This window comes from Rhipicephalus sanguineus, chromosome 6 (genome assembly GCF_013339695.2).
Source record: "Rhipicephalus sanguineus isolate Rsan-2018 chromosome 6, BIME_Rsan_1.4, whole genome shotgun sequence".
Taxonomy (NCBI): Eukaryota; Metazoa; Arthropoda; class Arachnida; order Ixodida; family Ixodidae; genus Rhipicephalus; species Rhipicephalus sanguineus.
In genome coordinates, this window is record NC_051181.1 from 129,359,410 (window position 1) to 129,373,152 (window position 13,743).

Below are 13,743 nucleotides of genomic sequence, written 5' to 3' on the forward strand. Positions count from 1 at the left end.
TAACTGCATGCTTGTGTTCGCTGTATGTATCGTACTTTTGAATATTTTATTATTCTTTTCCTTTTATTTTTCCTAATTAGTTCTGTAACAAACTCAATGTTTTTTTTTTTTTTTCGATAGCCGACTCTGATGGAGCTTACCTTCCCATGTCGATTTGTTTGCATCTTGAACAACAACCGCCACCACTTCTCTGTGACTTGACTGTATATAGGCGCATATACATACCTGCCTCTGACTTTTCCCTATATGTGTACGGTTATCCTTGTTTTGTTCTGTTATGCTTTCTGCTGTGCATTTCCGTGCTCTTTTTGTTTTGTTTTCACGCGCGGTGTCAAGTTGAACTGAGCGTTTTTGTCGGTTCTAACCGTGCACCGCATGTTTGAACCTCGGCCAACCTTCGCACCCGCCACCTGTATGCAAGACAAGGCGCGCGCTCCGCATGTGCGCTCCGCTCCGCAACCAGCAAGCACAGCCGTCATGACCAAACTGTACCTAAAGAAGGAGACGAGTGAGGTACTCACTCACGGTCACAGTTACAATCCACTCACACTTACCAACCTCTCGCGTTCAACTTCATACTCATGTCTGCCTCACTCACTCACTCACTCACTCACTCATGTTGACATCCTTGAAAGGAGTGTGAGTGAGCTTGTCTACAGCTGCAGAATTGAAAACGCCACTATAGATTGTTTTCACGTGACATCATATCCGGATTCTCGTTGTTCTAGGGCCCATACATGGCGCCCACGATGACGTCAGTGAACCATATCATCGCGATAATGTGGTTCACTGATGTCATCGCTTTACTTTCTGATGATGGCCGTTCTGACCTCACCTGTCTCTCACCTCCTTTCCACACCACCTGCTTCCCTCCCGCCATAGCTTCGCCTTTGCTCTCCTCTTCTCTACCATCTCCACCCTCTCCACGTCGTTACCGTTTATCTACCAGGCGCAACTGGCTTCTCTCTCCCCCACTTAGCTTTACCCATGTTCTCCCTCTCGTCTGGCTTCGCTCTCGCAGCTGGACTGCGCGGACGACGGATCCCCAGGGATTTAAAATGATGATCACGATGACGTCAGTAGAAGCTATCCATATGACTGTGAGATGACTTTTTTTTTTTTTTTTCGCGAGTAAATCAGAATTTTGAGGCAGCAAACTCAGCGTGAGCGCATACGGTACACGGTGGACATTACACGCAAGGTTAAACATAAGCGGAGCCTGTTGCTGAGAGTTGCATGTTGTCGTTGGGTTGCCGGCGGCGGCTCTTTATTTCGTTTGTACTGCCGCCTGCGTCTTTTGATCGGAGCTCACAAGTTATAAGTGCACGCGGCACGCACTCAGCCGCGTCGTGTCCGGAAGGCCATTCAGATGTGGCCGCGCTTCCTGTGGGCATCACACTTACGCCAATGGGAAACGGTGTCTCGTTTGCGGCGGGAGTCCTTGGACAGCGGGCCCATTCCTTCCCGCACAGTGAACATGATTGCCTCTGCATGTACTAACTTGGCATCAGAGAAACGATTCAGATTTGTATAGTGGCTGGAGCTACGGAGTATAAAGACAGGAACGCGCGGGACGGATGTTCATGAACGACGTGGCGCGTCCGAGCTGTTACGTATGAAACTCTCACGTTGTATGCATGCGACTCACAAGAGGGAGAGAAATAAGAAAGAGAAAAAAAAGCGTTCCGTTGCTCCACGGGTGACAACCTTGCCTCTACGGCTGCAAGAAAGTGTATTACATTTAACAGCTGCCGTAACTACCTGAACGATGAGTAGAAAACGCCCTCAAAAACGTCGTAGTGATTCTGATCACCTGCATCATCTGATACGAGAAGTGTATTGTCTTCTGAGGGAGCCAGTGGCTTAGCGTACCAGGTTTCCGGAAATTTCGTAGAGCCAATGCGGCCAAAATGCAACAGAATACTTCGATGAAAAAAAGAAAAATTAACTGACAGTTTAAAAGAAAGCTTTTTTTTTCTTTTAAACTTCTATTTGGTCGGTGTACTTTCTCTCAGTAACGCGACGAAAGGAGCTAGTTGGTTCATAGTGGCTTGGCGATGCGCTTATGCTATATACGGAAACGTTATAAAGAACACAGGACCTAGTTTATAACAGGACGAGCGCATCATGTTTTTCATCGTATTGCATACCGACCAGACGAGTTTGCGTCGAACTCTAGATTTCAACAAAATACCTTGAGATCCGTGACGTCACCATCGGAGGCTTCGGCATGAAATGTAAAAATGACTCTTGACACTGATTTTCTTATGTTTTAATAATAAACATACGGTAGTGAACTTAATGAAGCTCAAGTTTTCCGAGTATAATTTGTGAGTCTAAACTAATGAGTTGTTTCGCAATGTTCCGAATAAAAATAAAAAGGGAACAAATTAAGCCTACACTTCTCGTGTTTGTTTTTCTTCCTCGGTTTAAGGCGGAAAGGGTTAACGCCCAGGCACACTAGCGTAGCCGGGGACAGGGGAGGGGGGATGGTTCAACCCCCCCCTCCCCCACTCCCGAATATTTTCAATTTTGCATGTGTATATATACACTCACAGCCATCGCCCAACATTGTAGTTATAGACAGCGTCTTCACTTTTAGTGGACCGTAGGTGGGGCTTGTGACTTTCTGTGGCAAATACCCGCTAGGCTTCGTTTTTTTTTTCTTTTTTTTCTTTTTTTTTTGTAGTGGACCGGAGGTGCAGTGGTGGGGCTTGCCCAATTTCTGTGGCAAACGACTCTAGGAGCTGCGTTACGCTCCGCAGGGATTAACCTCGACTTTAAACTGCTCCGATGTCAATATTCTTGCAGGAAAGCCGACTTACAGATAATGCAACTCCGCGATACCGTTCGACGTGCAAAGACTGCCGCTCTTCGTCTATAGACCACCAGTGATAAGCTTGTCTACGCACGAGTTTCCCGACTATGTAGAAAGCCTGACGTATATATCGTGGCCAATTCATTTCAGCGATATCTCGAAAACGAAAGAAAAGAAAAAAGGCTTCCGGTTACCCGCGCTTATCTTGAGGCGGTCGCTTGATTAATTTTCTGACGCACTATTGCCGAACTAACGAAAAAAGAAAAACCGTTAGAGTGCATCGTCTCTTAGATGGGAAACACGCGATGTTATGATAATATGCATTGTCTGTCTTCTGAATGGACTCGTAAAACATACGGCACTATGCGGATCGAACATATCTTTTTTTTTCTTCTTCTTTTTTTTAATCAGCTATATAGCACTCGAAGGATTCAGAAAGCGCTAAGGCCTAGGACAACTGCAGAAAGCAATGATTACCCGTGTTGCGCAATAAACTCGAGGACGCCGGTTCGATTCGCTGTCGCGGCGGCCGCATTGCGGTGGGAGCGATATGCAGTGCGACTAAATTTCATCCTAATAACTATAACCATCATCAGCCAGACAGTGCCCACTGCAGGGCAAAGGCTTCTCTCACGTTTATCCAATTAAGCAGTCCCTGTGCTTGCTGAGGCCACGTGCTGCGGTGAAACGTCGCCCCCACACGCCCCCCGATAATGGACAACATCACATGCGCACGCCTGTGGATGGTTCAATTCCGTTACAGAGCAAGTTAAGTTGCTCCCGAACCTTACAACGTAGTGGTAGTCTGGAATTTCCTCCCCAAATCGCCCCTTTTGGCTGCAAACATTGTGAACATTGGCCAAGAGATACAGATAGCTATTAATCAAAAAGAGTGGTGAGCCATCGTCTGTCTATTCGGCAGTTGAGTGGTACACCGGCCGCTACCATTGCGGTAGGAATCGGTTCGATTCCAGTGCCGAAGGCACCCGCTGGTTTTTTTATAATTGTGACAGATGTATACCACGACTTGGTACTCGTTGGTGTGTGTACTCGTCTCATAAAAAGTGGGCCTCCCATCCCCCTTGAAAGAACCGAACACAGTGACGAAGCATGTTGCGCCTAAACGATGTGTAGTCAGATGAAAAAAGCATTCTTGCGACTGTGTCGATCAGTATGTCGCAACCGTTGGCGCGTTTTATTTCTTCCGCGAATGACGTTTGTTCTCTCTGTAAACTGGTTTCTGCAAGCGCAGTGTTTTTACAGCCGTAGATGGCGAGACGCGTGTTAAGCGATGTTGGAACTTGTAAAATGTACGTCACACCGACTGATCGCGCATTGCGAAAGTGTGTGTGTGTGTGTGTGTGTGTGTGTGTGTGTGTGTGTGTGTGTGTGCGTGCGCGCGCGCGCGCGCGCGCGCGCGCGTGTGTGTGTGTGTGTGTGTGTGTGTGTGTGTGTGTGTGTGTGTGTGTGTGTGTGTGTGTGTGTGTGTGTGTGTGTGTGTGTGTGTGTGTGTGTGTGTCTGTGTCTGTGAGGGAGAGAAAGAGAGAGAGAGAATTGCCAGACTGCAAGGAACCACTGACCGAAGAGTCTCGAAGTGGAACTGCGGAAAACGTAGTGTTTGCGGAACTCCCTTACCGAAACTGAACCAATTCCGTAATCGCTGTCGCTTTTATGCCTGCCAGTGACTGAATGGAATTCCATTTTTGAAGATTAAAGTGGGAGTGGAGTGAGAGTGAAGAGAGAAAGGAAAGACAAGACATGGGCAGTCATTCAGAACGGTTTGCTAATCACACAACGTACCGGTTCGTTAACGATACACGGGAGCAAGCGGGTTAAGAAGACGTGATAAAGAATGAGAAATGGAATTGAATTTAAACTTTTATTTTGAACTTCGCGCCCAAACCACGGTGCCGATGGCGTTGTCTGACGTCACGAATTTTATTGTTAGCTGACATCAGTCGAAAGTAGCCAGCAGTTAGGCAGCACTAGCCAACATTAGCTAGTTGCAGCATCAGCAACGCATCCTGTGGCCGTTCACTCCACACTTAATGTTGAGTGCGTAACGCCTTCCGAGAGGAGCCTTCTTTCTAAATGAATTAATCTTCTGAGTACATTTCGTCTTCATTGTAGTTTTATATGATAGTTTTTTTATAACTCACCTTACGTCACTAGACATTTTTGTCCCAACTTTAGCTCGAAACATTTTATTTTAATTCTGACCCACAGGTTGCTTCTGGATGTCGTTTACATTGCGAAGTTTCGCATAAAAAAGGAGAAAAGAAAAAGCCATTTTCACGCGTGAAACAGTTGGACAGCGAAGCTCTAAGTGCGCGAGTGTGTGATTGGCTAGCAAGGTCGCGTGTGTCGTCATTTTAATCATCATAATTTAGCAACGTCATCATAATCGTATTTTATTTTTCTTTATTCACTACCTGGTCACATAACCTCTGTGACGCCTACTACTGCTACTGCCCTTACTACTACTATACTGCCACTATGACTACTACCACGACCACTGCTAATACTACTACTACTAATGCTACTACTACTGCCTTTACTACTACTACTACTACTACTACTACTACTACTACTACTACTACTACTACTACTACTACTAATTGCTACTACTAACTACTACCACTACGATGACGACGGCACAAGGTAGAAGACACCTTCGCTGTAAAAAGAAAAAAAAAGACTTAATACAAGAAAGACCGTACAGTCGGTCACCTCATACAGCTTAATTCAGATTGTCACCATCATCATTATTATCAATTGAACATATTGTCGCGACCGGCCGACGATGACGATATGTAGAGCAGGGCCTTTGTATCTGACTGGAAGACCTCAAAGGACAGCTCTTCACTCTTCTGCAGAGGTCTCGAATGTCATTTGCCTCATTAGAGAGGCTTTAGTCGCGCGGTTTATCGCGCCGCGACCGGCCGATCTCGTGCCGCCCCATAGACAAGAGGCCATTAGCTCTGTCTTATCTGCGCACACAGACAAGGTGATCCAGATATGGCCCTGGGCTTTGCGACGAGACGACGTCAACTCTCCGGGCCGCGATTCGATGTCAGTCGGCAACCGCGACACGTGTAGCTCTCGACGGTTCATTTTTGAAGTCCTCTCAGTCAGTTCGGTTCATGCACATCAAGCACATTATGTCAGATTCGCAATGATGATGCATCTGTAAGGCATCATAAAGGCATCTGATGCATCTGATGCATCATTAAGGAGGGGGGGGGGGGGCTTCACATAAGAACTACATAAGGGGGGGGGGGCGAAGTCTGCCTCATACGTTAACCCTGTCGGGCCTGTTCCATCATTGTTCAGAGATCATCATAGGCGTGCGCAAGGGGGGGGGGGGGGCCGCCTCCCCATTCACCTAAGAGGGGGGCGCAAAGTCAGCCCCACACATTGACGTAATAGGGAGGGGGTGCTGCGGCTCGGAGGGGGGGGGGCGCAATGCCAGCGCCATATATTCACATAATTGGGAGGGGGGAGCTACGACGAACCTTCGCTCCCCCCCTGAAGGGGAACCCTGCGCACGCCTATGGAGATCATGGTTATGGCCACGCGGTTTTGGACGATAATGAATGAATGAATGAATGAATGAATGAATGAATGAATGAATGAATGAATGAACAGAGTTTATTTCTAAAAAACATACAGAAAAACGCAGCGAAGCTAAAAGGCCATTCGGTCTGACGCGGCCGCGACGCGTCAGGCCGAGTTGACGCGACCATTGACGCGGCTACAGTGGCTAGAATAACGCGGCCGAACGGCCGCGTCAGTGGCGAATAATGGCGGCCGAAGGGCCCTGATGTTGCATCCCAAGAACTGTTTACTTCCCATCTTCACTCCTGGAAAGCGCAGGGACCAAAGGCAGGCCACTGTGAGAGGAACATCATCGATTCATTTTCATTTTTTCATCCATTGTGAAGCATGTTGCCTTTTGGACACGACCGCCCGGAGAGGGTTGGGGGGGAGGGAGGCTACGTTGAAACTTGCCCTCCCCCCGCCCCTTAATGGGGAACACCGCGCACGCCTGTGATCATTGGTATATCGAACATTATTCGTATTACTGCCGGATTTCAATGGTCCCGTTATACAGGTCGGAAACCCTCGAGACACTCCCGCGTCTATAGGATGTCGAAACGCCGGAGTGAATGATATGGTGTTTCCGCGTGGGCACTGAGCACTCAGAAGGAAGTTGTCTCAAACTGCTCCTGTAACCTGAAAGGGTTACGTCTTTCGAATACAATAATTTGTACAGAAGGAAAGCGAAATGAAATTCCCGACTATGGAATGATGATTGTTGATGATGATAAATTCGCGGTTGCTTATGATGAATAAAATAATTTCGCTTTCCCAGAAATTGTTCCAGTGACACAGAGTTACATCTGGGAAGAAGTACTTCACGACTGCCACGTGCTGCGCGCTGCGCGGCACTGCGCACACAAATATCAAGGGGAATGGGCGGGTCAGGAAGTCCGGACACACCCCTTACGTAAATAATGCTCGTGAAAATAAATGGACACGATCTATTGTTGGGGCTGGTAGAGGTTGGAATCAAAACTAGCGCGAACGTGTGTTGGCGAGTGTGCGTGCGTGAGCGTGAGCGCAGGTTTTCGGCAAGTACTGGGTTCGATTCCCAGTGCCGTCGCGCACCGTGCAGTGCGTAGTTTTGTTTCCACGAAGAGCGATCAACGCAAAACAATAGCAAAAATAGCAAAAAATCTTGGTTGTATACATGACAATGTCTTGGTTGCAGGAGGAATACGAAATGTAAACGGAGATGAAGCATTATACAATGCTAACTACAAAGCATGAGAACAATGCTGGCAAACTCTTGCTTGTAAGAAAAAAAAAATGTGTACGGAAATCGAACGTTATACAATGTTAAGGACGACGCCTACGGATTATGGAACAGCACGAACAGCTGTACATTGCTACGGGTACGAATCTTCATCGCAGACTCGACGTCTGCCTGACAAGTCTCTGCTGCGCATGCGCAACTCTTTCGCGAAAGCAGCTGCTGTGTACAATAGAAAGCTTCTTTTGTCGAGCGGATTTCCATTCGAAGCTGCAGCGGCTGGCAATGTCTGCCTCTCTCGCGCTACTCAGCTTCTATAGTCATGATGCAATTAACGCAGCTGGCGCCCGCTAAATGAGGAAATACAGAAAATAAAAGAGGCATAGTAGGCCGGGAATGCCGGACGGCTATACGCGAATCAAAAACGTCAGATTGGATGGACGGTATAAGGTCGCGCGCCAGCTGGAATGGCGTTTCAGCGAGACGTACGTGCGTATGATTTTCGAACTTCGCGCACAGCATTGTTGGTTGAATTCACTGCCGCTTTTCAAAACGCTTTCTCAAAAGCTCTGTCCTCCACTTTTTTTTATTCGAGTTGTTCCTCAATTATCGTTTTTTTTTAAATTCACACCGCTTACAAAAGGCAACAAATGACCCCCCGTTTCTAGTAATTTTTTCTCCTTTTCTTTCGTTGTATGCACCCCCACCGCGATTGTCTAGTAATTTTGGTGCTCGCGACTGCCGACCCAAAGGTCGAGGGATCGAATCCCGACTACGACGGCTGGATCTCGATGGAGGCAGAGTGCTTGAGTCCCGTGTACTTAGATTTAGGTGCACGTTAAAGAACTCCATGGTAGTCGAAATTTCCGGAGCCCTCCACTACGGCGTCCCTCATAATCATATCGTGGTTTTGGCGCGTAAAGCCCCACAAATTATTATTCGTCGTATGCTTTCTATTCCCACAGCATGTACTCCTCATCTTCTCTCTTGAAAAGGAAAAAAAAATCGTTCGCCCATTTGTAGCACGAATTTAAGAAGGAAATCACGAGCGTATTTCCCTGGGAGAAAACACCTCAATTGAAGAGAAACATTCGTCCTGACCCAGGATTTGAACCCGCGACCAACGGCTACATTGCCATCCTCGCGTGTGCGAAAGATTTGAGCTTTTTGACATGCCACCAGGAAGGAGTTTAGCTTAGCGACATAGTAAGTATATTAGAGAATATTCTAATAGAGTGCAGTATGGTATGGTATGGTATGGTATGGTATGGTATGGTATGGTATGGTATGGTATGGTATGGTATGGTATGGTATGGTATGGTATGGTATGGTATAGTATAGTATAGTATAGTATAGTATAGTATAGTATAGTATAGTATAACATGGTGTAGTATACGCTAATGAGACGAAGACTTCCCTGGCAACGTACAAGTTTCACCATTCAGAATTTTCACGGTCGCTGTTTTTTTTTTTTTTCACCTTAAGAGGAAATGTAAAAGAAGGGACATTCGTGGTTATACATGGCAAATGGAATAATTACACTTTTCGAGATGCATTACTCGAGCTGGTGTACATTACTTGTGCAGAAATCGAAATCTGTGACTAAGCAACATAGTTTCACTACAATTTCCGACCTTAAGCTCCCACTACTGCAACACCATCTGCTGAGGAGTTGAAATAAACGGAGCTTTCGAATGCATTAGGCGATTTCGTTACAACGCGATCTTAATTTTCATGTATTGTGAGCAGTCGTTATAAAATCTCGTTATTCTAATTCTCCTCTCATTCAACCTTTTTTTAGGGCGTTTGAGTTCATGTGTAAATGCCACAAATAAATAAATAAATAAATAAATAAATAAATAAATAAATAAATAAATAAATAAATAAATAAATAAATAAATAAATAAATCCTTCATTTATTCATTCATTTTGTTACGGCATATGTGCATGCTCGAATACTTATAAAACGCTGGCTGTGTCCGCGCGCTGTACGAAATTAATTTTTTTTTTCTATTTTCATGTGTACGGTAATTGCCTGAATCATCGAGGCAATATGGCGAAGGCGTTATCTGCAGCCGGGAGATTTCTGGGCAGGAAGATGCGATAAGCCAATTAGTTCACCGAAAGGTCGATCGCCAGAGTATGAGATATCGAGGTGCACTATGGCCAGTCTCGTCCACACGCTAGCCTGTATACAATTAAAGGCAACCGAAGTGTGTTTCAATACGCCACGTAGTAACGAGCCAACTCCCGATCGATTCAGCGCGATAAATAATGATGCACCTGATTTCTAGCCTGGTGGTCTTGGTTGCGTAGATCTAATACGTCATGACGCAATCAGCCGGAGCTGATCCGGGCCATATCAACGCCCTCCCGATAAACTATTGCTGTGTATAAGCTTTTAATTATCGCGGTTAATTGAGAACTTCGTATAATTTGCCCAAGTTAACATTGCGTCAGCGGGCATAGCGCTGCCCTTGTATCATCCCTACTACGCTGTCAGAACTATAGCGAAAAGAGCGAAATAGGTATTTCAGAATTATTATTACACTGCCATGTCTGCATGGATATATCGACTTGAAGTGCTAGTAAACACCAGTGGTATGTAAACAAGCTTGTTAACATTTACCGCTATAACGTAGTATTTTTCCTGCTTGTCATTCTATCCATTCTGTCTGCTGCGTCAAGCAGGTATCTACGAAGTGTCGAAGGTTGAGGTGATGAAATAGGGGGGGGGGACTAAACAATGTTCGTGCGTGTGTTTGTATGGGTGCGTGCAAAATTTTATCCTCCCCCCCCCCCCCCCCCCCCCCCACCCCCGCTACGCCAATTCAAAGGGCCATTTAGGTTACCGTCGTGGTTTGCCTGTCACCGCAACGCCGGTATTTCTGTGAATGCGCATGGTCTTTTCTGCGTAGTGTTGTACCTTTCAGTATAGTGTACAATTAGGCGTTGACAAAACACTGTCACAAGCAAACAGCTCAGCGGAGGCATTGCGAAGTACAGATCGTGCGTCATCCGAAGGGCGTCCACTGTGTCCACCTGCTTCATGACGTCATGTCCGGTTTTTCAATCGCTTCTAAACAAAAAGTCGTGCGTTTGCTATCCCTAATACGGCATTTCAAAATGACAGTAACGGCAGATTGCAGGGCCAATAAAAGCAATTAGTCACGGACGATCTTTGGATTGCTTCAGAAGAGATATATATATATATATATATATATATATATATATATATATATATATATATATATATATATATATATATATATATATATATATATATATATATATATATATATATAGGTATGGGGCAATGAGCAATTATCTAGCTGTACACGCCGTTATACATATACGGCACAATTACTGAGAGAAAGTTATGTTATCTACCAATTGACAAGTTAATTAGCTGTAGCACTGCTTATATTGAAGAGTGACGTAGTACAGTGACGGTAGCCACGGGGGGGGGGGGGGGGGGTTGAAGGCCCCCGTAGAAATTTTCCAATTTTGCAAGTGTTTACATAAACGTGCACATACAAACGCACGCACGAACATACATAAAGTATGGTTAAACCCCCCTAGTTGAAACGAAAAAAATTGAAGGTCACGATAGTTTTCAAATACACAAGAATGAAGCCCGACGTAAATGTAATCGCATGTACATCGTTCGTTGACCTGAGCGCTTGTTACAGCCAGCTCACACTGCGAATACATGGTTTCCTTTCTTCTTCCACTGATATTGTTATCCTGCACAGTAAGCAACACTTTACAGCTTCAGTGCGTCGTTAGGTAAAGCGCTAGCAATATGTTGCTATGTGAAGATGTCACGACTGTGCTCGGTTATGAGAACGTTCGCCTGCTATAAATAGCTGCAGCGTTCGCAAAATGTTTTCAATTTTGCGTACACAGAAGCGTATAGATTCCCAGCTGAAATTCGTGGGCTGGCCTGGAAAATAGCGTTGATGGATTGGCTCCAATTATATATCAACCGCATGGAACGCGTATTTCAAACGTTTTCTTCTTGTTTTCTTTCTTTCCTTTTCATTTTTTTTTTTCGCGCGGTGTTGCCCGCGGTGTACGATCGAGTGTACACTGTTCGATGCGCGACGTTCACGCTGTTATTATCCCGGCCGAAATGTGTGTGATCCTTTTCAATCAATCCACATGAAACTCAGTGGGGCAGTGGTTATATCTTCGACGCAATCAACGCTTCACGTCCCTGCGGCGTCGAATTCAGCCATGTCGTCGAAATTTGGAATGGCGGCTATTTGAGCCAATCAACGAGGCCGTACGTTGCAGACGTCTGAGCCAATCGGATCTGACAAGGTCGCTGCTTTTCGCCTTCGGGTGGGCAGCCTCCCGAGTCTAGCATTTTATCACAATAAAAATTTCCGTAATTTAACGGCGAAAATGAGCGTAAAGTATAAACAGTGCCTGGTTTACTAGGAAAAAGCATGAATGGCCCTAAAAAATACGGAAGTGGTCTTCGTTCCGACGCATGCGAAGGACGCTTACGTAAAAAAGCATAAAAAAATTGAACATGTGAAACTGTATTTTCTAATTTATTTGCTAAACAGCCGTAGATAAAGTAACACCTGATTACAACAAGGACAGCAGGTAGCTACTTGTCGCCGCCGCATTTAAGAAGCGATGCCAACCTTCGTCATCCTCCTTCTCATCATCACCAGCATCATCATAATCGGAACGCCTTTTCAGTGGCCTCCATTCGTCGGGACAATCGCCCCGCGTCTGAAGTCGAAACAGACGGCGTTCTTTCGGAGGCGAGCGTTTAGACGGTGCATATACGTCACCGTGACGTATTCATGCGTGCCTCGATCCCTCCGCTGTAAGTGCGCGCCAAGCGAAAGCCGCGAAGAACGCAGCGGCGAACCGCGACGGGCAACACCTGCCAATCATCGCTAACACTTCGCCAGCACAAAACAATGAACACTGCATGCACCGCGCCGCTTTTCCATGTGCAACAACCCCCGTTGACTCACCTCGCGATGATGGATTGAGACACTCCGTAGACAGACTATAGAAGATGTATATTTGTTTTAGAGCCATCCGTGTGCCTTTTAAAGTGAAGTGTCGTCTATAGACCTTATGCAAAATCAGCTGCCATCTAGCGGCCGCCGTGCGCACTTCCGCCATGTTGAAGGCTAAGCGCGCTCCGCATACGCGTATGCACACACGGAGCATACGTATCAACGTGTGGCGGCTGATAGGAGCGGCAATGCCGGCATATTTTCGTGCGCCGTGTTGCTCAGATTGAGGAAATTGGGATGGATGGACGGAAAGTCCTTTATTGAAAAAGAGGGAGGCGCATGGCCTCTGTGGGGATAAGCAAAGCTTTTTTCAGCATCCCAATTTCCTATTCATGCTAGGCAATTGGGATGCTGAAAAAAAATCACAGCATATCCACGGAGTGAATGATGATGAGTGGGCGAAGCTGCGGAGGTTCATCGGTAAACCGTGAATCTTCCGTGAATTCTGCCCAGTACATCATCACCGACGTGAGATCGGGCGCGTTTATACTAAAGGTTCGATGAGTTATGACGACTTGCAGCTCACTTTAATTTTACATGTACGCTGTGAATTTTCATTGTTTAGAAAACCATTGCTTTAGAAAACATCTGGCGTCTTTCGTTAAGCAGCTGGCGTCTTTTCGTTTTGCTTTAGAAACATCTGGCGTTCTTTCGTTTTGCTTTTAGAAAACATCTGGCGTCTTTCGTTGGTTTATTTCATCAATCAACGGCGTTTTGAACAAAATTTTTATTGTACAATCACGCACAGGAGAAATCTCACCAGGCACTACCTTGGAGGTAAACAATGGCTGCTAATGGGAATGAGAGACAGAAGAAGTCGGCTTTTAGCTAACACTTACACTTCTACTTCTACTAACGTTTCCTACTGGAACATGCCAATGGCTGCTAATGGGGAATGAGAGACCGAAGAATTCGGCTTTTAGTTAACGCGCACGCTGCGAATTTTTTATTGTTCAACAACGCACAGGAAAAATCTCCCACCGGCACCACCTTGGAGGTCAAGATCTGGTACTAGCGTTACGACTGGTTACGCACTACGACTACGACAACTACAAGGGACG